A 23,135-nucleotide genomic window follows, 5' to 3' on the forward strand; every position below is an offset into this window, starting at 1 on the left:
GGTGTTCCGGTCTCTTTGGTTGTGGGGTATACGATTGTGCAACAGAGACTGAGTGAAGCCAAGCAGGGGCGTCGAGAGAGGACCGGGTGGCTAGATGGAGGTGCTCTGGTACTTCCTCTCCATACCGCCTTGATTGTTTAAAATATGTGACTTGTAGGTCACACATACTTGGCAGCAAGTATGCAGTTGCGGACGAACAACAGCACCCCAAAGAATATCAGCCTTGATAAAACAGTTGACTGCGTTCATCAAACGACCGTCCTGGATATACCATGGTTTGTTATAACATGGTTGATTATAACATGGTATAACCAACATAACTGTCGCACTGCACTTTTGTGCAGCATTCTGAATTACCTGGCAATAACAGTGATATCGTCCCTGGGTGGGCTTGAACCACCAACCTTTCGGTTAACAGCCGAACGCGCTAAATAATTGCGCCACAGAGACTGACAACGCGCAACCCACAGGTGTCGAGACTGGACGTGGGAGTGGAGGAGGGTGTTCGGGTCTTTTTGGTTGTGGGGTAAACGATTTTGCAACAGAGACTGAGTGAAGCCAAGCAGGGGCGTCGAGAGAGGACCGGGTGGCTGGATGGAGGTGCTCTGGTACTTCCTCTCCATACCGCCTTGATTGTTTAAAATATGTGACTTGTAGGTCACACATACTTGGCAGCAAGTATGCAGTTGCGGACGAACAACAGCACCCCAAAGATGGATATCACCCTTGATAAAACAGTTGACTGCGTTCATCAAACGACCGTCCTGGTTATAACATGGTTATACCATGGTTGGTTAAAACATGGTTGATTATAACATGGTATAACCAACATAACTGTCATAAGAGTTGCACTGCACGTTTGTGCAGCATTGTGTATTACCTGGCAAACACAGTGATATCGTCCCTGGGTGGGCTTGAACCACCAACCTTTCGGTTAACAGCCGAACGCGCTAACCGATTGCGCCACAGAGACTGTCAACGCACAACCCACAGGTGTCGAGACTGGACGGGGGACTGGGGGAGGGTGTTCCGGTCTTTTTTGGTTGTTAACAGCCAAAAGCTCTAACCGATTGCGCCACAGAGACTGACAACCCGCAACCCACAGGTGTCGAGACTGGACGGGGGACTGGGGGAGGGTGTTCCGGTCTCTTTGGTTGTGGGGTATACGATTGTGGAACAGAGACTGAGTGAAGCCAAGCAGGGGCGTCGAGAGAGGACCGGGTGGCTAGATGGAGGTGCTCTGGTACTTCCTCTCCATACCGCCTTGATTGTTTAAAATATGTGACTTGTAGGTCACACATACTTGGCAGCAAGTATGCAGTTGCGGACGAACAACAGCAACCCCAAAGATGCATATCACCCTTGATAAAACAGTTGACTGCGTTCATCAAACGACCGTCCTGGATATACCATGGTTTGTTATAACATGGTTGATTATAACATGGTATAACCAACATAACTGTCGCACTGCACTTTTGTGCAGCATTCTGAATTACCTGGCAATAACAGTGATATCGTCCCTGGGTGGGCTTGAACCACCAACCTTTCGGTTAACAGCCGAACGCGCTAAACAATTGCGCCACAGAGACTGACAACGCGCAACCCACAGGTGTCGAGACTGGACGTGGGAGTGGAGGAGGGTGTTCGGGTCTTTTTGGTTGTGGGGTAAACGATTTTGCAACAGAGACTGAGTGAAGCCAAGCAGGGGCGTCGAGAGAGGACCGGGTGGCTGGATGGAGGTGCTCTGGTACTTCCTCTCCATACCGCCTTGATTGTTTAAAATATGTGACTTGTAGATCACACATACTTGGCAGCAAGTATGCAGTTGCGGACGAACAACAGCACCCCAAAGATGGATATCACCCTTGATAAAACAGTTGACTGCGTTCATCAAACGACCGTCCTGGTTATAACATGGTTATACCATGGTTGGTTAAAACATGGTTGATTATAACATGGTATAACCAACATAACTGTCATAAGAGTTGCACTGCACGTTTGTGCAGCATTGTGCATTACCTGGCAAACACAGTGATATCGTCCCTGGGTGGGCTTGAACCACCAACCTTTCGGTTAACAGCCGAACGCGCTAACCCATTGCGCCACAGAGACTGACAACGCGCAACCCACAGGTGTCGAGACTGGACGGGGGACTGGGGGAGGGTGTTCCGGTCTTTTTTGGTTGTTAACAGCCAAAAGCTCTAACCGATTGCGCCACAGAGACTGACAACCCGCAACCCACAGGTGTCGAGACTGGACGGGGGACTGGGCGAGGGTGTTCCGGTCTCTTTGGTTGTGGGGTATACGATTGTGCAACAGAGACTGAGTGAAGCCAAGCAGGGGCGTCGAGAGAGGACCGGGTGGCTAGATGGAGGTGCTCTGGTACTTCCTCTCCATACCGCCTTGATTGTTTAAAATATGTGACTTGTAGGTCACACATACTTGGCAGCAAGTATGCAGTTGCGAACGAACAACAGCAACCCCAAAGATGCATATCACCCTTGATAAAACAGTTGACTGCGTTCATCAAACGACCGTCCTGGATATACCATGGTTTGTTATAACATGGTTGATTATAACATGGTATAACCAACATAACTGTCGCACTGCACTTTTGTGCAGCATTCTGAATTACCTGGCAATAACAGTGATATCGTCCCTGGGTGGGCTTGAACCACCAACCTTTCGGTTAACAGCCGAACGCGCTAAACAATTGCGCCACAGAGACTGACAACGCGCAACCCACAGGTGTCGAGACTGGACGTGGGAGTGGAGGAGGGTGTTCGGGTCTTTTTGGTTGTGGGGTAAACGATTTTGCAACAGAGACTGAGTGAAGCCAAGCAGGGGCGTCGAGAGAGGACCGGGTGGCTGGATGGAGGTGCTCTGGTACTTCCTCTCCATACCGCCTTGATTGTTTAAAATATGTGACTTGTAGGTCACACATACTTGGCAGCAAGTATGCAGTTGCGGACGAACAACAGCACCCCAAAGATGGATATCACCCTTGATAAAACAGTTGACTGCGTTCATCAAACGACCGTCCTGGTTATAACATGGTTGGTTAAAACATGGTTGATTATAACATGGTATAACCAACATAACTGTCATAAGAGTTGCACTGCACGTTTGTGCAGCATTGTGTATTACCTGGCAAACACAGTGATATCGTCCCTGGGTGGGCTTGAACCACCAACCTTTCGGTTAACAGCCGAACGCGCTAACCGATTGCGCCACAGAGACTGTCAACGCACAACCCACAGGTGTCGAGACTGGACGGGGGACTGGGGGAGGGTGTTCCGGTCTTTTTTGGTTGTTAACAGCCAAAAGCTCTAACCGATTGCGCCACAGAGACTGACAACCCGCAACCCACAGGTGTCGAGACTGGACGGGGGACTGGGGGAGGGTGTTCCGGTCTCTTTGGTTGTGGGGTATACGATTGTGCAACAGAGACTGAGTGAAGCCAAGCAGGGGCGTCGAGAGAGGACCGGGTGGCTAGATGGAGGTGCTCTGGTACTTCCTCTCCATACCGCCTTGATTGTTTAAAATATGTGACTTGTAGGTCACACATACTTGGCAGCAAGTATGCAGTTGCGAACGAACAACAGCAACCCCAAAGATGCATATCACCCTTGATAAAACAGTTGACTGCGTTCATCAAACGACCGTCCTGGATATACCATGGTTTGTTATAACATGGTTGATTATAACATGGTATAACCAACATAACTGTCGCACTGCACTTTTGTGCAGCATTCTGAATTACCTGGCAATAACAGTGATATCGTCCCTGGGTGGGCTTGAACCACCAACCTTTCGGTTAACAGCCGAACGCGCTAAACAATTGCGCCACAGAGACTGACAACGCGCAACCCACAGGTGTCGAGACTGGACGTGGGAGTGGAGGAGGGTGTTCGGGTCTTTTTGGTTGTGGGGTAAACGATTTTGCAACAGAGACTGAGTGAAGCCAAGCAGGGGCGTCGAGAGAGGACCGGGTGGCTGGATGGAGGTGCTCTGGTACTTCCTCTCCATACCGCCTTGATTGTTTAAAATATGTGACTTGTAGGTCACACATACTTGGCAGCAAGTATGCAGTTGCGGACGAACAACAGCACCCCAAAGATGGATATCACCCTTGATAAAACAGTTGACTGCGTTCATCAAACGACCGTCCTGGTTATAACATGGTTATACCATGGTTGGTTAAAACATGGTTGATTATAACATGGTATAACCAACATAACTGTCATAAGAGTTGCACTGCACGTTTGTGCAGCATTGTGTATTACCTGGCAAACACAGTGATATCGTCCCTGGGTGGGCTTGAACCACCAACCTTTCGGTTAACAGCCGAACGCGCTAACCGATTGCGCCACAGAGACTGTCAACGCACAACCCACAGGTGTCGAGACTGGACGGGGGACTGGGGGAGGGTGTTCCGGTCTTTTTTGGTTGTTAACAGCCAAAAGCTCTAACCGATTGCGCCACAGAGACTGACAACCCGCAACCCACAGGTGTCGAGACTGGACGGGGGACTGGGGGAGGGTGTTCCGGTCTCTTTGGTTGTGGGGTATACGATTGTGGAACAGAGACTGAGTGAAGCCAAGCAGGGGCGTCGAGAGAGGACCGGGTGGCTAGATGGAGGTGCTCTGGTACTTCCTCTCCATACCGCCTTGATTGTTTAAAATATGTGACTTGTAGGTCACACATACTTGGCAGCAAGTATGCAGTTGCGGACGAACAACAGCACCCCAAAGAATATCAGCCTTGATAAAACAGTTGACTGCGTTCATCAAACGACCGTCCTGGATATACCATGGTTGGTTAAAACATGGTTGATTATAACATGGTATAACCAACATAAGAGTTGCACTGCACGTTTGTGCATTCCCTGGCAAACACAGTGATATCGTCCCTGGGTGGGCTTGAACCACCAACCTTTCGGTTAACAGCCGAACGCGCTAACCGATTGCGCCACAGAGACTGTCAACGCACAACCCACAGGTGTCGAGACTGGACGGGGGACTGGGGGAGGGTGTTCCGGTCTTTTTTGGTTGTTAACAGCCAAAAGCTCTAACCGATTGCGCCACAGAGACTGACAACCCGCAACCCACAGGTGTCGAGACTGGACGGGGGACTGGGGGAGGGTGTTCCGGTCTCTTTGGTTGTGGGGTATACGATTGTGCAACAGAGACTGAGTGAAGCCAAGCAGGGGCGTCGAGAGAGGACCGGGTGGCTAGATGGAGGTGCTCTGGTACTTCCTCTCCATACCGCCTTGATTGTTTAAAATATGTGACTTGTAGGTCACACATACTTGGCAGCAAGTATGCAGTTGCGGACGAACAACAGCACCCCAAAGAATATCAGCCTTGATAAAACAGTTGACTGCGTTCATCAAACGACCGTCCTGGATATACCATGGTTTGTTATAACATGGTTGATTATAACATGGTATAACCAACATAACTGTCGCACTGCACTTTTGTGCAGCATTCTGAATTACCTGGCAATAACAGTGATATCGTCCCTGGGTGGGCTTGAACCACCAACCTTTCGGTTAACAGCCGAACGCGCTAAACAATTGCGCCACAGAGACTGACAACGCGCAACCCACAGGTGTCGAGACTGGACGTGGGAGTGGAGGAGGGTGTTCGGGTCTTTTTGGTTGTGGGGTAAACAATTTTGCAACAGAGACTGAGTGAAGCCAAGCAGGGGCGTCGAGAGAGGACCGGGTGGCTGGATGGAGGTGCTCTGGTACTTCCTCTCCATACCGCCTTGATTGTTTAAAATATGTGACTTGTAGGTCACACATACTTGGCAGCAAGTATGCAGTTGCGGACGAACAACAGCACCCCAAAGATGGATATCACCCTTGATAAAACAGTTGACTGCGTTCATCAAACGACCGTCCTGGTTATAACATGGTTATACCATGGTTGGTTAAAACATGGTTGATTATAACATGGTATAACCAACATAACTGTCATAAGAGTTGCACTGCACGTTTGTGCAGCATTGTGTATTACCTGGCAAACACAGTGATATCGTCCCTGGGTGGGCTTGAACCACCAACCTTTCGGTTAACAGCCGAACGCGCTAACCGATTGCGCCACAGAGACTGTCAACGCACAACCCACAGGTGTCGAGACTGGACGGGGGACTGGGGGAGGGTGTTCCGGTCTTTTTTGGTTGTTAACAGCCAAAAGCTCTAACCGATTGCGCCACAGAGACTGACAACCCGCAACCCACAGGTGTCGAGACTGGACGGGGGACTGGGGGAGGGTGTTCCGGTCTCTTTGGTTGTGGGGTATACGATTGTGGAACAGAGACTGAGTGAAGCCAAGCAGGGGCGTCGAGAGAGGACCGGGTGGCTAGATGGAGGTGCTCTGGTACTTCCTCTCCATACCGCCTTGATTGTTTAAAATATGTGACTTGTAGGTCACACATACTTGGCAGCAAGTATGCAGTTGCGAACGAACAACAGCAACCCCAAAGATGCATATCACCCTTGATAAAACAGTTGACTGCGTTCATCAAACGACCGTCCTGGATATACCATGGTTTGTTATAACATGGTTGATTATAACATGGTATAACCAACATAACTGTCGCACTGCACTTTTGTGCAGCATTCTGAATTACCTGGCAATAACAGTGATATCGTCCCTGGGTGGGCTTGAACCACCAACCTTTCGGTTAACAGCCGAACGCGCTAAACAATTGCGCCACAGAGACTGACAACGCGCAACCCACAGGTGTCGAGACTGGACGTGGGAGTGGAGGAGGGTGTTCGGGTCTTTTTGGTTGTGGGGTAAACGATTTTGCAACAGAGACTGAGTGAAGCCAAGCAGGGGCGTCGAGAGAGGACCGGGTGGCTGGATGGAGGTGCTCTGGTACTTCCTCTCCATACCGCCTTGATTGTTTAAAATATGTGACTTGTAGATCACACATACTTGGCAGCAAGTATGCAGTTGCGGACGAACAACAGCACCCCAAAGATGGATATCACCCTTGATAAAACAGTTGACTGCGTTCATCAAACGACCGTCCTGGTTATACCATGGTTGGTTAAAACATGGTTGATTATAACATGGTATAACCAACATAACTGTCATAAGAGTTGCACTGCACGTTTGTGCAGCATTGTGTATTACCTGGCAAACACAGTGATATCGTCCCTGGGTGGGCTTGAACCACCAACCTTTCGGTTAACAGCCGAACGCGCTAACCGATTGCGCCACAGAGACTGTCAACGCACAACCCACAGGTGTCGAGACTGGACGGGGGACTGGGGGAGGGTGTTCCGGTCTTTTTTGGTTGTTAACAGCCAAAAGCTCTAACCGATTGCGCCACAGAGACTGACAACCCGCAACCCACAGGTGTCGAGACTGGACGGGGGACTGGGGGAGGGTGTTCCGGTCTCTTTGGTTGTGGGGTATACGATTGTGCAACAGAGACTGAGTGAAGCCAAGCAGGGGCGTCGAGAGAGGACCGGGTGGCTAGATGGAGGTGCTCTGGTACTTCCTCTCCATACCGCCTTGATTGTTTAAAATATGTGACTTGTAGGTCACACATACTTGGCAGCAAGTATGCAGTTGCGGACGAACAACAGCACCCCAAAGAATATCAGCCTTGATAAAACAGTTGACTGCGTTCATCAAACGACCGTCCTGGATATACCATGGTTGGTTAAAACATGGTTGATTATAACATGGTATAACCAACATAAGAGTTGCACTGCACGTTTGTGCAGCATTGTGCATTCCCTGGCAAACACAGTGATATCGTCCCTGGGTGGGCTTGAACCACCAACCTTTCGGTTAACAGCCGAACGCGCTAACCGATTGCGCCACAGAGACTGTCAACGCACAACCCACAGGTGTCGAGACTGGACGGGGGACTGGGGGAGGGTGTTCCGGTCTTTTTTGGTTGTTAACAGCCAAAAGCTCTAACCGATTGCGCCACAGAGACTGACAACCCGCAACCCACAGGTGTCGAGACTGGACGGGGGACTGGGGGAGGGTGTTCCGGTCTCTTTGGTTGTGGGGTATACGATTGTGCAACAGAGACTGAGTGAAGCCAAGCAGGGGCGTCGAGAGAGGACCGGGTGGCTAGATGGAGGTGCTCTGGTACTTCCTCTCCATACCGCCTTGATTGTTTAAAATATGTGACTTGTAGGTCACACATACTTGGCAGCAAGTATGCAGTTGCGGACGAACAACAGCACCCCAAAGAATATCAGCCTTGATAAAACAGTTGACTGCGTTCATCAAACGACCGTCCTGGATATACCATGGTTTGTTATAACATGGTTGATTATAACATGGTATAACCAACATAACTGTCGCACTGCACTTTTGTGCAGCATTCTGAATTACCTGGCAATAACAGTGATATCGTCCCTGGGTGGGCTTGAACCACCAACCTTTCGGTTAACAGCCGAACGCGCTAAACAATTGCGCCACAGAGACTGACAACGCGCAACCCACAGGTGTCGAGACTGGACGTGGGAGTGGAGGAGGGTGTTCGGGTCTTTTTGGTTGTGGGGTAAACGATTTTGCAACAGAGACTGAGTGAAGCCAAGCAGGGGCGTCGAGAGAGGACCGGGTGGCTGGATGGAGGTGCTCTGGTACTTCCTCTCCATACCGCCTTGATTGTTTAAAATATGTGACTTGTAGGTCACACATACTTGGCAGCAAGTATGCAGTTGCGGACGAACAACAGCACCCCAAAGATGGATATCACCCTTGATAAAACAGTTGACTGCGTTCATCAAACGACCGTCCTGGTTATAACATGGTTATACCATGGTTGGTTAAAACATGGTTGATTATAACATGGTATAACCAACATAACTGTCATAAGAGTTGCACTGCACGTTTGTGCAGCATTGTGTATTACCTGGCAAACACAGTGATATCGTCCCTGGGTGGGCTTGAACCACCAACCTTTCGGTTAACAGCCGAACGCGCTAACCGATTGCGCCACAGAGACTGTCAACGCACAACCCACAGGTGTCGAGACTGGACGGGGGACTGGGGGAGGGTGTTCCGGTCTTTTTTGGTTGTTAACAGCCAAAAGCTCTAACCGATTGCGCCACAGAGACTGACAACCCGCAACCCACAGGTGTCGAGACTGGACGGGGGACTGGGGGAGGGTGTTCCGGTCTCTTTGGTTGTGGGGTATACGATTGTGCAACAGAGACTGAGTGAAGCCAAGCAGGGGCGTCGAGAGAGGACCGGGTGGCTAGATGGAGGTGCTCTGGTACTTCCTCTCCATACCGCCTTGATTGTTTAAAATATGTGACTTGTAGGTCACACATACTTGGCAGCAAGTATGCAGTTGCGGACGAACAACAGCACCCCAAAGAATATCAGCCTTGATAAAACAGTTGACTGCGTTCATCAAACGACCGTCCTGGATATACCATGGTTTGTTATAACATGGTTGATTATAACATGGTATAACCAACATAACTGTCGCACTGCACTTTTGTGCAGCATTCTGAATTACCTGGCAATAACAGTGATATCGTCCCTGGGTGGGCTTGAACCACCAACCTTTCGGTTAACAGCCGAACGCGCTAAACAATTGCGCCACAGAGACTGACAACGCGCAACCCACAGGTGTCGAGACTGGACGTGGGAGTGGAGGAGGGTGTTCGGGTCTTTTTGGTTGTGGGGTAAACGATTTTGCAACAGAGACTGAGTGAAGCCAAGCAGGGGCGTCGAGAGAGGACCGGGTGGCTGGATGGAGGTGCTCTGGTACTTCCTCTCCATACCGCCTTGATTGTTTAAAATATGTGACTTGTAGGTCACACATACTTGGCAGCAAGTATGCAGTTGCGGACGAACAACAGCACCCCAAAGATGGATATCACCCTTGATAAAACAGTTGACTGCGTTCATCAAACGACCGTCCTGGTTATAACATGGTTATACCATGGTTGGTTAAAACATGGTTGATTATAACATGGTATAACCAACATAACTGTCATAAGAGTTGCACTGCACGTTTGTGCAGCATTGTGCATTCCCTGGCAAACACAGTGATATCGTCCCTGGGTGGGCTTGAACCACCAACCTTTCGGTTAACAGCCGAACGCGCTAACCGATTGCGCCACAGAGACTGTCAACGCACAACCCACAGGTGTCGAGACTGGACGGGGGACTGGGGGAGGGTGTTCCGGTCTTTTTTGGTTGTTAACAGCCAAAAGCTCTAACCGATTGCGCCACAGAGACTGACAACCCGCAACCCACAGGTGTCGAGACTGGACGGGGGACTGGGGGAGGGTGTTCCGGTCTCTTTGGTTGTGGGGTATACGATTGTGCAACAGAGACTGAGTGAAGCCAAGCAGGGGCGTCGAGAGAGGACCGGGTGGCTAGATGGAGGTGCTCTGGTACTTCCTCTCCATACCGCCTTGATTGTTTAAAATATGTGACTTGTAGGTCACACATACTTGGCAGCAAGTATGCAGTTGCGGACGAACAACAGCACCCCAAAGAATATCAGCCTTGATAAAACAGTTGACTGCGTTCATCAAACGACCGTCCTGGATATACCATGGTTGGTTAAAACATGGTTGATTATAACATGGTATAACCAACATAAGAGTTGCACTGCACGTTTGTGCAGCATTGTGCATTCCCTGGCAAACACAGTGATATCGTCCCTGGGTGGGCTTGAACCACCAACCTTTCGGTTAACAGCCGAACGCGCTAACCGATTGCGCCACAGAGACTGTCAACGCACAACCCACAGGTGTCGAGACTGGACGGGGGACTGGGGGAGGGTGTTCCGGTCTTTTTTGGTTGTTAACAGCCAAAAGCTCTAACCGATTGCGCCACAGAGACTGACAACCCGCAACCCACAGGTGTCGAGACTGGACGGGGGACTGGGGGAGGGTGTTCCGGTCTCTTTGGTTGTGGGGTATACGATTGTGCAACAGAGACTGAGTGAAGCCAAGCAGGGGCGTCGAGAGAGGACCGGGTGGCTAGATGGAGGTGCTCTGGTACTTCCTCTCCATACCGCCTTGATTGTTTAAAATATGTGACTTGTAGGTCACACATACTTGGCAGCAAGTATGCAGTTGCGGACGAACAACAGCACCCCAAAGAATATCAGCCTTGATAAAACAGTTGACTGCGTTCATCAAACGACCGTCCTGGATATACCATGGTTTGTTATAACATGGTTGATTATAACATGGTATAACCAACATAACTGTCGCACTGCACTTTTGTGCAGCATTCTGAATTACCTGGCAATAACAGTGATATCGTCCCTGGGTGGGCTTGAACCACCAACCTTTCGGTTAACAGCCGAACGCGCTAAACAATTGCGCCACAGAGACTGACAACGCGCAACCCACAGGTGTCGAGACTGGACGTGGGAGTGGAGGAGGGTGTTCGGGTCTTTTTGGTTGTGGGGTAAACGATTTTGCAACAGAGACTGAGTGAAGCCAAGCAGGGGCGTCGAGAGAGGACCGGGTGGCTGGATGGAGGTGCTCTGGTACTTCCTCTCCATACCGCCTTGATTGTTTAAAATATGTGACTTGTAGGTCACACATACTTGGCAGCAAGTATGCAGTTGCGGACGAACAACAGCACCCCAAAGATGGATATCACCCTTGATAAAACAGTTGACTGCGTTCATCAAACGACCGTCCTGGTTATAACATGGTTATACCATGGTTGGTTAAAACATGGTTGATTATAACATGGTATAACCAACATAACTGTCATAAGAGTTGCACTGCACGTTTGTGCAGCATTGTGTATTACCTGGCAAACACAGTGATATCGTCCCTGGGTGGGCTTGAACCACCAACCTTTCGGTTAACAGCCGAACGCGCTAACCGATTGCGCCACAGAGACTGTCAACGCACAACCCACAGGTGTCGAGACTGGACGGGGGACTGGGGGAGGGTGTTCCGGTCTTTTTTGGTTGTTAACAGCCAAAAGCTCTAACCGATTGCGCCACAGAGACTGACAACCCGCAACCCACAGGTGTCGAGACTGGACGGGGGACTGGGGGAGGGTGTTCCGGTCTCTTTGGTTGTGGGGTATACGATTGTGCAACAGAGACTGAGTGAAGCCAAGCAGGGGCGTCGAGAGAGGACCGGGTGGCTAGATGGAGGTGCTCTGGTACTTCCTCTCCATACCGCCTTGATTGTTTAAAATATGTGACTTGTAGGTCACACATACTTGGCAGCAAGTATGCAGTTGCGGACGAACAACAGCACCCCAAAGAATATCAGCCTTGATAAAACAGTTGACTGCGTTCATCAAACGACCGTCCTGGATATACCATGGTTTGTTATAACATGGTTGATTATAACATGGTATAACCAACATAACTGTCGCACTGCACTTTTGTGCAGCATTCTGAATTACCTGGCAATAACAGTGATATCGTCCCTGGGTGGGCTTGAACCACCAACCTTTCGGTTAACAGCCGAACGCGCTAAACAATTGCGCCACAGAGACTGACAACGCGCAACCCACAGGTGTCGAGACTGGACGTGGGAGTGGAGGAGGGTGTTCGGGTCTTTTTGGTTGTGGGGTAAACGATTTTGCAACAGAGACTGAGTGAAGCCAAGCAGGGGCGTCGAGAGAGGACCGGGTGGCTGGATGGAGGTGCTCTGGTACTTCCTCTCCATACCGCCTTGATTGTTTAAAATATGTGACTTGTAGGTCACACATACTTGGCAGCAAGTATGCAGTTGCGGACGAACAACAGCACCCCAAAGATGGATATCACCCTTGATAAAACAGTTGACTGCGTTCATCAAACGACCGTCCTGGTTATAACATGGTTATACCATGGTTGGTTAAAACATGGTTGATTATAACATGGTATAACCAACATAACTGTCATAAGAGTTGCACTGCACGTTTGTGCAGCATTGTGCATTCCCTGGCAAACACAGTGATATCGTCCCTGGGTGGGCTTGAACCACCAACCTTTCGGTTAACAGCCGAACGCGCTAACCGATTGCGCCACAGAGACTGTCAACGCACAACCCACAGGTGTCGAGACTGGACGGGGGACTGGGGGAGGGTGTTCCGGTCTTTTTTGGTTGTTAACAGCCAAAAGCTCTAACCGATTGCGCCACAGAGACTGACAACCCGCAACCCACAGGTGTCGAGACTGGACGGGGGACTGGGGGAGGGTGTTCCGGTCTCTTTGGTTGTGGGGTATACGATTGTGCAACAGAGACTGAGTGAAGCCAAGCAGGGGCGTCGAGAGAGGACCGGGTGGCTAGATGGAGGTGCTCTGGTACTTCCTCTCCATACCGCCTTGATTGTTTAAAATATGTGACTTGTAGGTCACACATACTTGGCAGCAAGTATGCAGTTGCGGACGAACAACAGCACCCCAAAGAATATCAGCCTTGATAAAACAGTTGACTGCGTTCATCAAACGACCGTCCTGGATATACCATGGTTGGTTAAAACATGGTTGATTATAACATGGTATAACCAACATAAGAGTTGCACTGCACGTTTGTGCAGCATTGTGCATTCCCTGGCAAACACAGTGATATCGTCCCTGGGTGGGCTTGAACCACCAACCTTTCGGTTAACAGCCGAACGCGCTAACCGATTGCGCCACAGAGACTGTCAACGCACAACCCACAGGTGTCGAGACTGGACGGGGGACTGGGGGAGGGTGTTGCGGTCTTTTTTGGTTGTTAACAGCCAAAAGCTCTAACCGATTGCGCCACAGAGACTGACAACCCGCAACCCACAGGTGTCGAGACTGGACGGGGGACTGGGGGAGGGTGTTCCGGTCTCTTTGGTTGTGGGGTATACGATTGTGCAACAGAGACTGAGTGAAGCCAAGCAGGGGCATCGAGAGAGGACCGGGTGGCTAGATGGAGGTGCTCTGGTACTTCCTCTCCATACCGCCTTGATTGTTTAAAATATGTGACTTGTAGGTCACACATACTTGGCAGCAAGTATGCAGTTGCGAACGAACAACAGCAACCCCAAAGATGCATATCACCCTTGATAAAACAGTTGACTGCGTTCATCAAACGACCGTCCTGGATATACCATGGTTTGTTATAACATGGTTGATTATAACATGGTATAACCAACATAACTGTCGCACTGCACTTTTGTGCAGCATTCTGAATTACCTGGCAATAACAGTGATATCGTCCCTGGGTGGGCTTGAACCACCAACCTTTCGGTTAACAGCCGAACGCGCTAAACAATTGCGCCACAGAGACTGACAACGCGCAACCCACAGGTGTCGAGACTGGACGTGGGAGTGGAGGAGGGTGTTCGGGTCTTTTTGGTTGTGGGGTAAACGATTTTGCAACAGAGACTGAGTGAAGCCAAGCAGGGGCGTCGAGAGAGGACCGGGTGGCTGGATGGAGGTGCTCTGGTACTTCCTCTCCATACCGCCTTGATTGTTTAAAATATGTGACTTGTAGGTCACACATACTTGGCAGCAAGTATGCAGTTGCGGACGAACAACAGCACCCCAAAGATGGATATCACCCTTGATAAAACAGTTGACTGCGTTCATCAAACGACCGTCCTGGTTATAACATGGTTATACCATGGTTGGTTAAAACATGGTTGATTATAACATGGTATAACCAACATAACTGTCATAAGAGTTGCACTGCACGTTTGTGCAGCATTGTGTATTACCTGGCAAACACAGTGATATCGTCCCTGGGTGGGCTTGAACCACCAACCTTTCGGTTAACAGCCGAACGCGCTAACCGATTGCGCCACAGAGACTGTCAACGCACAACCCACAGGTGTCGAGACTGGACGGGGGACTGGGGGAGGGTGTTCCGGTCTTTTTTGGTTGTTAACAGCCAAAAGCTCTAACCGATTGCGCCACAGAGACTGACAACCCGCAACCCACAGGTGTCGAGACTGGACGGGGGACTGGGGGAGGGTGTTCCGGTCTCTTTGGTTGTGGGGTATACGATTGTGGAACAGAGACTGAGTGAAGCCAAGCAGGGGCGTCGAGAGAGGACCGGGTGGCTAGATGGAGGTGCTCTGGTACTTCCTCTCCATACCGCCTTGATTGTTTAAAATATGTGACTTGTAGGTCACACATACTTGGCAGCAAGTATGCAGTTGCGAACGAACAACAGCAACCCCAAAGATGCATATCACCCTTGATAAAACAGTTGACTGCGTTCATCAAACGACCGTCCTGGATATACCATGGTTTGTTATAACATGGTTGATTATAACATGGTATAACCAACATAACTGTCGCACTGCACTTTTGTGCAGCATTCTGAATTACCTGGCAATAACAGTGATATCGTCCCTGGGTGGGCTTGAACCACCAACCTTTCGGTTAACAGCCGAACGCGCTAAACAATTGCGCCACAGAGACTGACAACGCGCAACCCACAGGTGTCGAGACTGGACGTGGGAGTGGAGGAGGGTGTTCGGGTCTTTTTGGTTGTGGGGTAAACGATTTTGCAACAGAGACTGAGTGAAGCCAAGCAGGGGCGTCGAGAGAGGACCGGGTGGCTGGATGGAGGTGCTCTGGTACTTCCTCTCCATACCGCCTTGATTGTTTAAAATATGTGACTTGTAGATCACACATACTTGGCAGCAAGTATGCAGTTGCGGACGAACAACAGCACCCCAAAGATGGATATCACCCTTGATAAAACAGTTGACTGCGTTCATCAAACGACCGTCCTGGTTATAACATGGTTATACCATGGTTGGTTAAAACATGGTTGATTATAACATGGTATAACCAACATAACTGTCATAAGAGTTGCACTGCACGTTTGTGCAGCATTGTGCATTCCCTGGCAAACACAGTGATATCGTCCCTGGGTGGGCTTGAACCACCAACCTTTCGGTTAACAGCCGAACGCGCTAACCGATTGCGCCACAGAGACTGTCAACGCACAACCCACAGGTGTCGAGACTGGACGGGGGACTGGGGGAGGGTGTTCCGGTCTTTTTTGGTTGTTAACAGCCAAAAGCTCTAACCGATTGCGCCACAGAGACTGACAACCCGCAACCCACAGGTGTCGAGACTGGACGGGGGACTGGGGGAGGGTGTTCCGGTCTTTTTTGGTTGTTAACAGCCAAAAGCTCTAACCGATTGCGCCACAGAGACTGACAACCCGCAACCCACAGGTGTCGAGACTGGACGGGGGACTGGGCGAGGGTGTTCCGGTCTCTTTGGTTGTGGGGTATACGATTGTGCAACAGAGACTGAGTGAAGCCAAGCAGGGGCGTCGAGAGAGGACCGGGTGGCTAGATGGAGGTGCTCTGGTACTTCCTCTCCATACCGCCTTGATTGTTTAAAATATGTGACTTGTAGGTCACACATACTTGGCAGCAAGTATGCAGTTGCGAACGAACAACAGCAACCCCAAAGATGCATATCACCCTTGATAAAACAGTTGACTGCGTTCATCAAACGACCGTCCTGGATATACCATGGTTTGTTATAACATGGTTGATTATAACATGGTATAACCAACATAACTGTCGCACTGCACTTTTGTGCAGCATTCTGAATTACCTGGCAATAACAGTGATATCGTCCCTGGGTGGGCTTGAACCACCAACCTTTCGGTTAACAGCCGAACGCGCTAAACAATTGCGCCACAGAGACTGACAACGCGCAACCCACAGGTGTCGAGACTGGACGTGGGAGTGGAGGAGGGTGTTCGGGTCTTTTTGGTTGTGGGGTAAACGATTTTGCAACAGAGACTGAGTGAAGCCAAGCAGGGGCGTCGAGAGAGGACCGGGTGGCTGGATGGAGGTGCTCTGGTACTTCCTCTCCATACCGCCTTGATTGTTTAAAATATGTGACTTGTAGGTCACACATACTTGGCAGCAAGTATGCAGTTGCGGACGAACAACAGCACCCCAAAGATGGATATCACCCTTGATAAAACAGTTGACTGCGTTCATCAAACGACCGTCCTGGTTATAACATGGTTATACCATGGTTGGTTAAAACATGGTTGATTATAACATGGTATAACCAACATAACTGTCATAAGAGTTGCACTGCACGTTTGTGCAGCATTGTGTATTACCTGGCAAACACAGTGATATCGTCCCTGGGTGGGCTTGAACCACCAACCTTTCGGTTAACAGCCGAACGCGCTAACCGATTGCGCCACAGAGACTGTCAACGCACAACCCACAGGTGTCGAGACTGGACGGGGGACTGGGGGAGGGTGTTCCGGTCTTTTTTGGTTGTTAACAGCCAAAAGCTCTAACCGATTGCGCCACAGAGACTGACAACCCGCAACCCACAGGTGTCGAGACTGGACGGGGGACTGGGGGAGGGTGTTCCGGTCTCTTTGGTTGTGGGGTATACGATTGTGCAACAGAGACTGAGTGAAGCCAAGCAGGGGCGTCGAGAGAGGACCGGGTGGCTAGATGGAGGTGCTCTGGTACTTCCTCTCCATACCGCCTTGATTGTTTAAAATATGTGACTTGTAGGTCACACATACTTGGCAGCAAGTATGCAGTTGCGGACGAACAACAGCACCCCAAAGAATATCAGCCTTGATAAAACAGTTGACTGCGTTCATCAAACGACCGTCCTGGATATACCATGGTTGGTTAAAACATGGTTGATTATAACATGGTATAACCAACATAAGAGTTGCACTGCACGTTTGTGCAGCATTGTGCATTCCCTGGCAAACACAGTGATATCGTCCCTGGGTGGGCTTGAACCACCAACCTTTCGGTTAACAGCCGAACGCGCTAACCGATTGCGCCACAGAGACTGTCAACGCACAACCCACAGGTGTCGAGACTGGACGGGGGACTGGGGGAGGGTGTTCCGGTCTTTTTTGGTTGTTAACAGCCAAAAGCTCTAACCGATTGCGCCACAGAGACTGACAACCCGCAACCCACAGGTGTCGAGACTGGACGGGGGACTGGGGGAGGGTGTTCCGGTCTCTTTGGTTGTGGGGTATACGATTGTGCAACAGAGACTGAGTGAAGCCAAGCAGGGGCGTCGAGAGAGGACCGGGTGGCTAGATGGAGGTGCTCTGGTACTTCCTCTCCATACCGCCTTGATTGTTTAAAATATGTGACTTGTAGGTCACACATACTTGGCAGCAAGTATGCAGTTGCGAACGAACAACAGCAACCCCAAAGATGCATATCACCCTTGATAAAACAGTTGACTGCGTTCATCAAACGACCGTCCTGGATATACCATGGTTTGTTATAACATGGTTGATTATAACATGGTATAACCAACATAACTGTCGCACTGCACTTTTGTGCAGCATTCTGAATTACCTGGCAATAACAGTGATATCGTCCCTGGGTGGGCTTGAACCACCAACCTTTCGGTTAACAGCCGAACGCGCTAAACAATTGCGCCACAGAGACTGACAACGCGCAACCCACAGGTGTCGAGACTGGACGTGGGAGTGGAGGAGGGTGTTCGGGTCTTTTTGGTTGTGGGGTAAACGATTTTGCAACAGAGACTGAGTGAAGCCAAGCAGGGGCGTCGAGAGAGGACCGGGTGGCTGGATGGAGGTGCTCTGGTACTTCCTCTCCATACCGCCTTGATTGTTTAAAATATGTGACTTGTAGGTCACACATACTTGGCAGCAAGTATGCAGTTGCGGACGAACAACAGCACCCCAAAGATGGATATCACCCTTGATAAAACAGTTGACTGCGTTCATCAAACGACCGTCCTGGTTATAACATGGTTATACCATGGTTGGTTAAAACATGGTTGATTATAACATGGTATAACCAACATAACTGTCATAAGAGTTGCACTGCACGTTTGTGCAGCATTGTGTATTACCTGGCAAACACAGTGATATCGTCCCTGGGTGGGCTTGAACCACCAACCTTTCGGTTAACAGCCGAACGCGCTAACCGATTGCGCCACAGAGACTGTCAACGCACAACCCACAGGTGTCGAGACTGGACGGGGGACTGGGGGAGGGTGTTCCGGTCTTTTTTGGTTGTTAACAGCCAAAAGCTCTAACCGATTGCGCCACAGAGACTGACAACCCGCAACCCACAGGTGTCGAGACTGGACGGGGGACTGGGGGAGGGTGTTCCGGTCTCTTTGGTTGTGGGGTATACGATTGTGCAACAGAGACTGAGTGAAGCCAAGCAGGGGCGTCGAGAGAGGACCGGGTGGCTAGATGGAGGTGCTCTGGTACTTCCTCTCCATACCGCCTTGATTGTTTAAAATATGTGACTTGTAGGTCACACATACTTGGCAGCAAGTATGCAGTTGCGGACGAACAACAGCACCCCAAAGAATATCAGCCTTGATAAAACAGTTGACTGCGTTCATCAAACGACCGTCCTGGATATACCATGGTTGGTTAAAACATGGTTGATTATAACATGGTATAACCAACATAAGAGTTGCACTGCACGTTTGTGCAGCATTGTGCATTCCCTGGCAAACACAGTGATATCGTCCCTGGGTGGGCTTGAACCACCAACCTTTCGGTTAACAGCCGAACGCGCTAACCGATTGCGCCACAGAGACTGTCAACGCACAACCCACAGGTGTCGAGACTGGACGGGGGACTGGGGGAGGGTGTTCCGGTCTTTTTTGGTTGTTAACAGCCAAAAGCTCTAACCGATTGCGCCACAGAGACTGACAACCCGCAACCCACAGGTGTCGAGACTGGACGGGGGACTGGGGGAGGATGTTCCGGTCTCTTTGGTTGTGGGGTATACGATTGTGCAACAGAGACTGAGTGAAGCCAAGCAGGGGCGTCGAGAGAGGACCGGGTGGCTAGATGGAGGTGCTCTGGTACTTCCTCTCCATACCGCCTTGATTGTTTAAAATATGTGACTTGTAGGTCACACATACTTGGCAGCAAGTATGCAGTTGCGGACGAACAACAGCACCCCAAAGAATATCAGCCTTGATAAAACAGTTGACTGCGTTCATCAAACGACCGTCCTGGATATACCATGGTTTGTTATAACATGGTTGATTATAACATGGTATAACCAACATAACTGTCGCACTGCACTTTTGTGCAGCATTCTGAATTACCTGGCAATAACAGTGATATCGTCCCTGGGTGGGCTTGAACCACCAACCTTTCGGTTAACAGCCGAACGCGCTAAACAATTGCGCCACAGAGACTGACAACGCGCAACCCACAGGTGTCGAGACTGGACGTGGGAGTGGAGGAGGGTGTTCGGGTCTTTTTGGTTGTGGGGTAAACGATTTTGCAACAGAGACTGAGTGAAGCCAAGCAGGGGCGTCGAGAGAGGACCGGGTGGCTGGATGGAGGTGCTCTGGTACTTCCTCTCCATACCGCCTTGATTGTTTAAAATATGTGACTTGTAGATCACACATACTTGGCAGCAAGTATGCAGTTGCGGACGAACAACAGCACCCCAAAGATGGATATCACCCTTGATAAAACAGTTGACTGCGTTCATCAAACGACCGTCCTGGTTATAACATGGTTATACCATGGTTGGTTAAAACATGGTTGATTATAACATGGTATAACCAACATAACTGTCATAAGAGTTGCACTGCACGTTTGTGCAGCATTGTGTATTACCTGGCAAACACAGTGATATCGTCCCTGGGTGGGCTTGAACCACCAACCTTTCGGTTAACAGCCGAACGCGCTAACCGATTGCGCCACAGAGACTGTCAACGCACAACCCACAGGTGTCGAGACTGGACGGGGGACTGGGGGAGGGTGTTCCGGTCTTTTTTGGTTGTTAACAGCCAAAAGCTCTAACCGATTGCGCCACAGAGACTGACAACCCGCAACCCACAGGTGTCGAGACTGGACGGGGGACTGGGGGAGGGTGTTCCGGTCTCTTTGGTTGTGGGGTATACGATTGTGCAACAGAGACTGAGTGAAGCCAAGCAGGGGCGTCGAGAGAGGACCGGGTGGCTAGATGGAGGTGCTCTGGTACTTCCTCTCCATACCGCCTTGATTGTTTAAAATATGTGACTTGTAGGTCACACATACTTGGCAGCAAGTATGCAGTTGCGGACGAACAACAGCACCCCAAAGAATATCAGCCTTGATAAAACAGTTGACTGCGTTCATCAAACGACCGTCCTGGATATACCATGGTTTGTTATAACATGGTTGATTATAACATGGTATAACCAACATAACTGTCGCACTGCACTTTTGTGCAGCATTCTGAATTACCTGGCAATAACAGTGATATCGTCCCTGGGTGGGCTTGAACCACCAACCTTTCGGTTAACAGCCGAACGCGCTAAACAATTGCGCCACAGAGACTGACAACGCGCAACCCACAGGTGTCGAGACTGGACGTGGGAGTGGAGGAGGGTGTTCGGGTCTTTTTGGTTGTGGGGTAAACGATTTTGCAACAGAGACTGAGTGAAGCCAAGCAGGGGCGTCGAGAGAGGACCGGGTGGCTGGATGGAGGTGCTCTGGTACTTCCTCTCCATACCGCCTTGATTGTTTAAAATATGTGACTTGTAGGTCACACATACTTGGCAGCAAGTATGCAGTTGCGAACGAACAACAGCAACCCCAAAGATGCATATCACCCTTGATAAAACAGTTGACTGCGTTCATCAAACGACCGTCCTGGATATACCATGGTTTGTTATAACATGGTTGATTATAACATGGTATAACCAACATAACTGTCATAAGAGTTGCACTGCACGTTTGTGCAGCATTGTGTATTACCTGGCAAACACAGTGATATCGTCCCTGGGTGGGCTTGAACCACCAACCTTTCGGTTAACAGCCGAACGCGCTAACCCATTGCGCCACAGAGACTGACAACGCGCAACCCACAGGTGTCGAGACTGGACGGGGGACTGGGCGAGGGTGTTCCGGTCTCTTTGGTTGTGGGGTATACGATTGTGCAACAGAGACTGAGTGAAGCCAAGCAGGGGCGTCGAGAGAGGACCGGGTGGCTAGATGGAGGTGCTCTGGTACTTCCTCTCCATACCGCCTTGATTGTTTAAAATATGTGACTTGTAGGTCACACATACTTGGCAGCAAGTATGCAGTTGCGGACGAACAACAGCACCCCAAAGATGGATATCACCCTTGATAAAACAGTTGACTGCGTTCATCAAACGACCGTCCTGGTTATAACATGGTTGGTTAAAACATGGTTGATTATAACATGGTATAACCAACATAACTGTCATAAGAGTTGCACTGCACGTTTGTGCAGCATTGTGCATTACCTGGCAAACACAGTGATATCGTCCCTGGGTGGGCTTGAACCACCAACCTTTCGGTTAACAGCCGAACGCGCTAACCCATTGCGCCACAGAGACTGTCAACGCACAACCCACAGGTGTCGAGACTGGACGGGGGACTGGGGGAGGGTGTTCCGGTCTTTTTTGGTTGTTAACAGCCAAAAGCTCTAACCGATTGCGCCACAGAGACTGACAACCCGCAACCCACAGGTGTCGAGACTGGACGGGGGACTGGGGGAGGGTGTTCCGGTCTCTTTGGTTGTGGGGTATACGATTGTGCAACAGAGACTGAGTGAAGCCAAGCAGGGGCGTCGAGAGAGGACCGGGTGGCTAGATGGAGGTGCTCTGGTACTTCCTCTCCATACCGCCTTGATTGTTTAAAATATGTGACTTGTAGGTCACACATACTTGGCAGCAAGTATGCAGTTGCGGACGAACAACAGCACCCCAAAGAATATCAGCCTTGATAAAACAGTTGACTGCGTTCATCAAACGACCGTCCTGGATATACCATGGTTGGTTAAAACATGGTTGATTATAACATGGTATAACCAACATAAGAGTTGCACTGCACGTTTGTGCAGCATTGTGCATTCCCTGGCAAACACAGTGATATCGTCCCTGGGTGGGCTTGAACCACCAACCTTTCGGTTAACAGCCGAACGCGCTAACCCATTGCGCCACAGAGACTGTCAACGCACAACCCACAGGTGTCGAGACTGGACGGGGGACTGGGGGAGGGTGTTCCGGTCTTTTTTGGTTGTTAACAGCCAAAAGCTCTAACCGATTGCGCCACAGAGACTGACAACCCGCAACCCACAGGTGTCGAGACTGGACGGGGGACTGGGGGAGGGTGTTCCGGTCTCTTTGGTTGTGGGGTATACGATTGTGCAACAGAGACTGAGTGAAGCCAAGCAGGGGCGTCGAGA

General features: G+C 50.1%; 24 non-coding genes across 24 annotated transcripts; all 24 read right to left on the reverse strand.

The window, feature by feature from the left end:
- Positions 1 to 899: 899 nt before the first annotated feature.
- trnan-guu (transfer RNA asparagine (anticodon GUU)) lies at positions 900 to 973 on the reverse strand. The gene has a single exon. It is a non-coding gene; the product is annotated as a tRNA-Asn (tRNA).
- Positions 974 to 2,038: 1,065 nt separating this feature from the next.
- trnan-guu (transfer RNA asparagine (anticodon GUU)) lies at positions 2,039 to 2,112 on the reverse strand. Its single transcript has one exon. It is a non-coding gene; the product is annotated as a tRNA-Asn (tRNA).
- Positions 2,113 to 3,166: 1,054 nt separating this feature from the next.
- trnan-guu (transfer RNA asparagine (anticodon GUU)) lies at positions 3,167 to 3,240 on the reverse strand. The gene has a single exon. It is a non-coding gene; the product is annotated as a tRNA-Asn (tRNA).
- A 1,065-nt stretch (positions 3,241 to 4,305) lies between these two features.
- On the reverse strand, positions 4,306 to 4,379 carry trnan-guu (transfer RNA asparagine (anticodon GUU)). Its single transcript has one exon. It is a non-coding gene; the product is annotated as a tRNA-Asn (tRNA).
- A 528-nt stretch (positions 4,380 to 4,907) lies between these two features.
- trnan-guu (transfer RNA asparagine (anticodon GUU)) lies at positions 4,908 to 4,981 on the reverse strand. Its single transcript has one exon. It is a non-coding gene; the product is annotated as a tRNA-Asn (tRNA).
- A 1,061-nt stretch (positions 4,982 to 6,042) lies between these two features.
- Positions 6,043 to 6,116, reverse strand: trnan-guu (transfer RNA asparagine (anticodon GUU)). Its single transcript has one exon. It is a non-coding gene; the product is annotated as a tRNA-Asn (tRNA).
- Positions 6,117 to 7,170: 1,054 nt separating this feature from the next.
- On the reverse strand, positions 7,171 to 7,244 carry trnan-guu (transfer RNA asparagine (anticodon GUU)). The gene has a single exon. It is a non-coding gene; the product is annotated as a tRNA-Asn (tRNA).
- Positions 7,245 to 7,782: 538 nt separating this feature from the next.
- trnan-guu (transfer RNA asparagine (anticodon GUU)) lies at positions 7,783 to 7,856 on the reverse strand. Its single transcript has one exon. It is a non-coding gene; the product is annotated as a tRNA-Asn (tRNA).
- Positions 7,857 to 8,917: 1,061 nt separating this feature from the next.
- On the reverse strand, positions 8,918 to 8,991 carry trnan-guu (transfer RNA asparagine (anticodon GUU)). The gene has a single exon. It is a non-coding gene; the product is annotated as a tRNA-Asn (tRNA).
- Positions 8,992 to 10,052: 1,061 nt separating this feature from the next.
- On the reverse strand, positions 10,053 to 10,126 carry trnan-guu (transfer RNA asparagine (anticodon GUU)). Its single transcript has one exon. It is a non-coding gene; the product is annotated as a tRNA-Asn (tRNA).
- A 538-nt stretch (positions 10,127 to 10,664) lies between these two features.
- On the reverse strand, positions 10,665 to 10,738 carry trnan-guu (transfer RNA asparagine (anticodon GUU)). The gene has a single exon. It is a non-coding gene; the product is annotated as a tRNA-Asn (tRNA).
- A 1,061-nt stretch (positions 10,739 to 11,799) lies between these two features.
- trnan-guu (transfer RNA asparagine (anticodon GUU)) lies at positions 11,800 to 11,873 on the reverse strand. Its single transcript has one exon. It is a non-coding gene; the product is annotated as a tRNA-Asn (tRNA).
- Positions 11,874 to 12,934: 1,061 nt separating this feature from the next.
- trnan-guu (transfer RNA asparagine (anticodon GUU)) lies at positions 12,935 to 13,008 on the reverse strand. The gene has a single exon. It is a non-coding gene; the product is annotated as a tRNA-Asn (tRNA).
- A 538-nt stretch (positions 13,009 to 13,546) lies between these two features.
- On the reverse strand, positions 13,547 to 13,620 carry trnan-guu (transfer RNA asparagine (anticodon GUU)). Its single transcript has one exon. It is a non-coding gene; the product is annotated as a tRNA-Asn (tRNA).
- Positions 13,621 to 14,685: 1,065 nt separating this feature from the next.
- trnan-guu (transfer RNA asparagine (anticodon GUU)) lies at positions 14,686 to 14,759 on the reverse strand. Its single transcript has one exon. It is a non-coding gene; the product is annotated as a tRNA-Asn (tRNA).
- Positions 14,760 to 15,824: 1,065 nt separating this feature from the next.
- trnan-guu (transfer RNA asparagine (anticodon GUU)) lies at positions 15,825 to 15,898 on the reverse strand. Its single transcript has one exon. It is a non-coding gene; the product is annotated as a tRNA-Asn (tRNA).
- Positions 15,899 to 17,075: 1,177 nt separating this feature from the next.
- trnan-guu (transfer RNA asparagine (anticodon GUU)) lies at positions 17,076 to 17,149 on the reverse strand. The gene has a single exon. It is a non-coding gene; the product is annotated as a tRNA-Asn (tRNA).
- A 538-nt stretch (positions 17,150 to 17,687) lies between these two features.
- trnan-guu (transfer RNA asparagine (anticodon GUU)) lies at positions 17,688 to 17,761 on the reverse strand. Its single transcript has one exon. It is a non-coding gene; the product is annotated as a tRNA-Asn (tRNA).
- A 1,065-nt stretch (positions 17,762 to 18,826) lies between these two features.
- Positions 18,827 to 18,900, reverse strand: trnan-guu (transfer RNA asparagine (anticodon GUU)). The gene has a single exon. It is a non-coding gene; the product is annotated as a tRNA-Asn (tRNA).
- Positions 18,901 to 19,438: 538 nt separating this feature from the next.
- On the reverse strand, positions 19,439 to 19,512 carry trnan-guu (transfer RNA asparagine (anticodon GUU)). The gene has a single exon. It is a non-coding gene; the product is annotated as a tRNA-Asn (tRNA).
- Positions 19,513 to 20,573: 1,061 nt separating this feature from the next.
- Positions 20,574 to 20,647, reverse strand: trnan-guu (transfer RNA asparagine (anticodon GUU)). The gene has a single exon. It is a non-coding gene; the product is annotated as a tRNA-Asn (tRNA).
- Positions 20,648 to 21,698: 1,051 nt separating this feature from the next.
- Positions 21,699 to 21,772, reverse strand: trnan-guu (transfer RNA asparagine (anticodon GUU)). The gene has a single exon. It is a non-coding gene; the product is annotated as a tRNA-Asn (tRNA).
- Positions 21,773 to 22,210: 438 nt separating this feature from the next.
- trnan-guu (transfer RNA asparagine (anticodon GUU)) lies at positions 22,211 to 22,284 on the reverse strand. Its single transcript has one exon. It is a non-coding gene; the product is annotated as a tRNA-Asn (tRNA).
- A 538-nt stretch (positions 22,285 to 22,822) lies between these two features.
- Positions 22,823 to 22,896, reverse strand: trnan-guu (transfer RNA asparagine (anticodon GUU)). The gene has a single exon. It is a non-coding gene; the product is annotated as a tRNA-Asn (tRNA).
- Between the last annotated feature and the right edge of the window lie 239 nt (positions 22,897 to 23,135).

Source organism: Diplotaxodon limnothrissa, linkage group LG3, assembly GCF_057381915.1.
Source record: "Diplotaxodon limnothrissa isolate DT_005_m linkage group LG3, D_limnothrissa_male_GT1.1, whole genome shotgun sequence".
Taxonomy (NCBI): Eukaryota; Metazoa; Chordata; class Actinopteri; order Cichliformes; family Cichlidae; genus Diplotaxodon; species Diplotaxodon limnothrissa.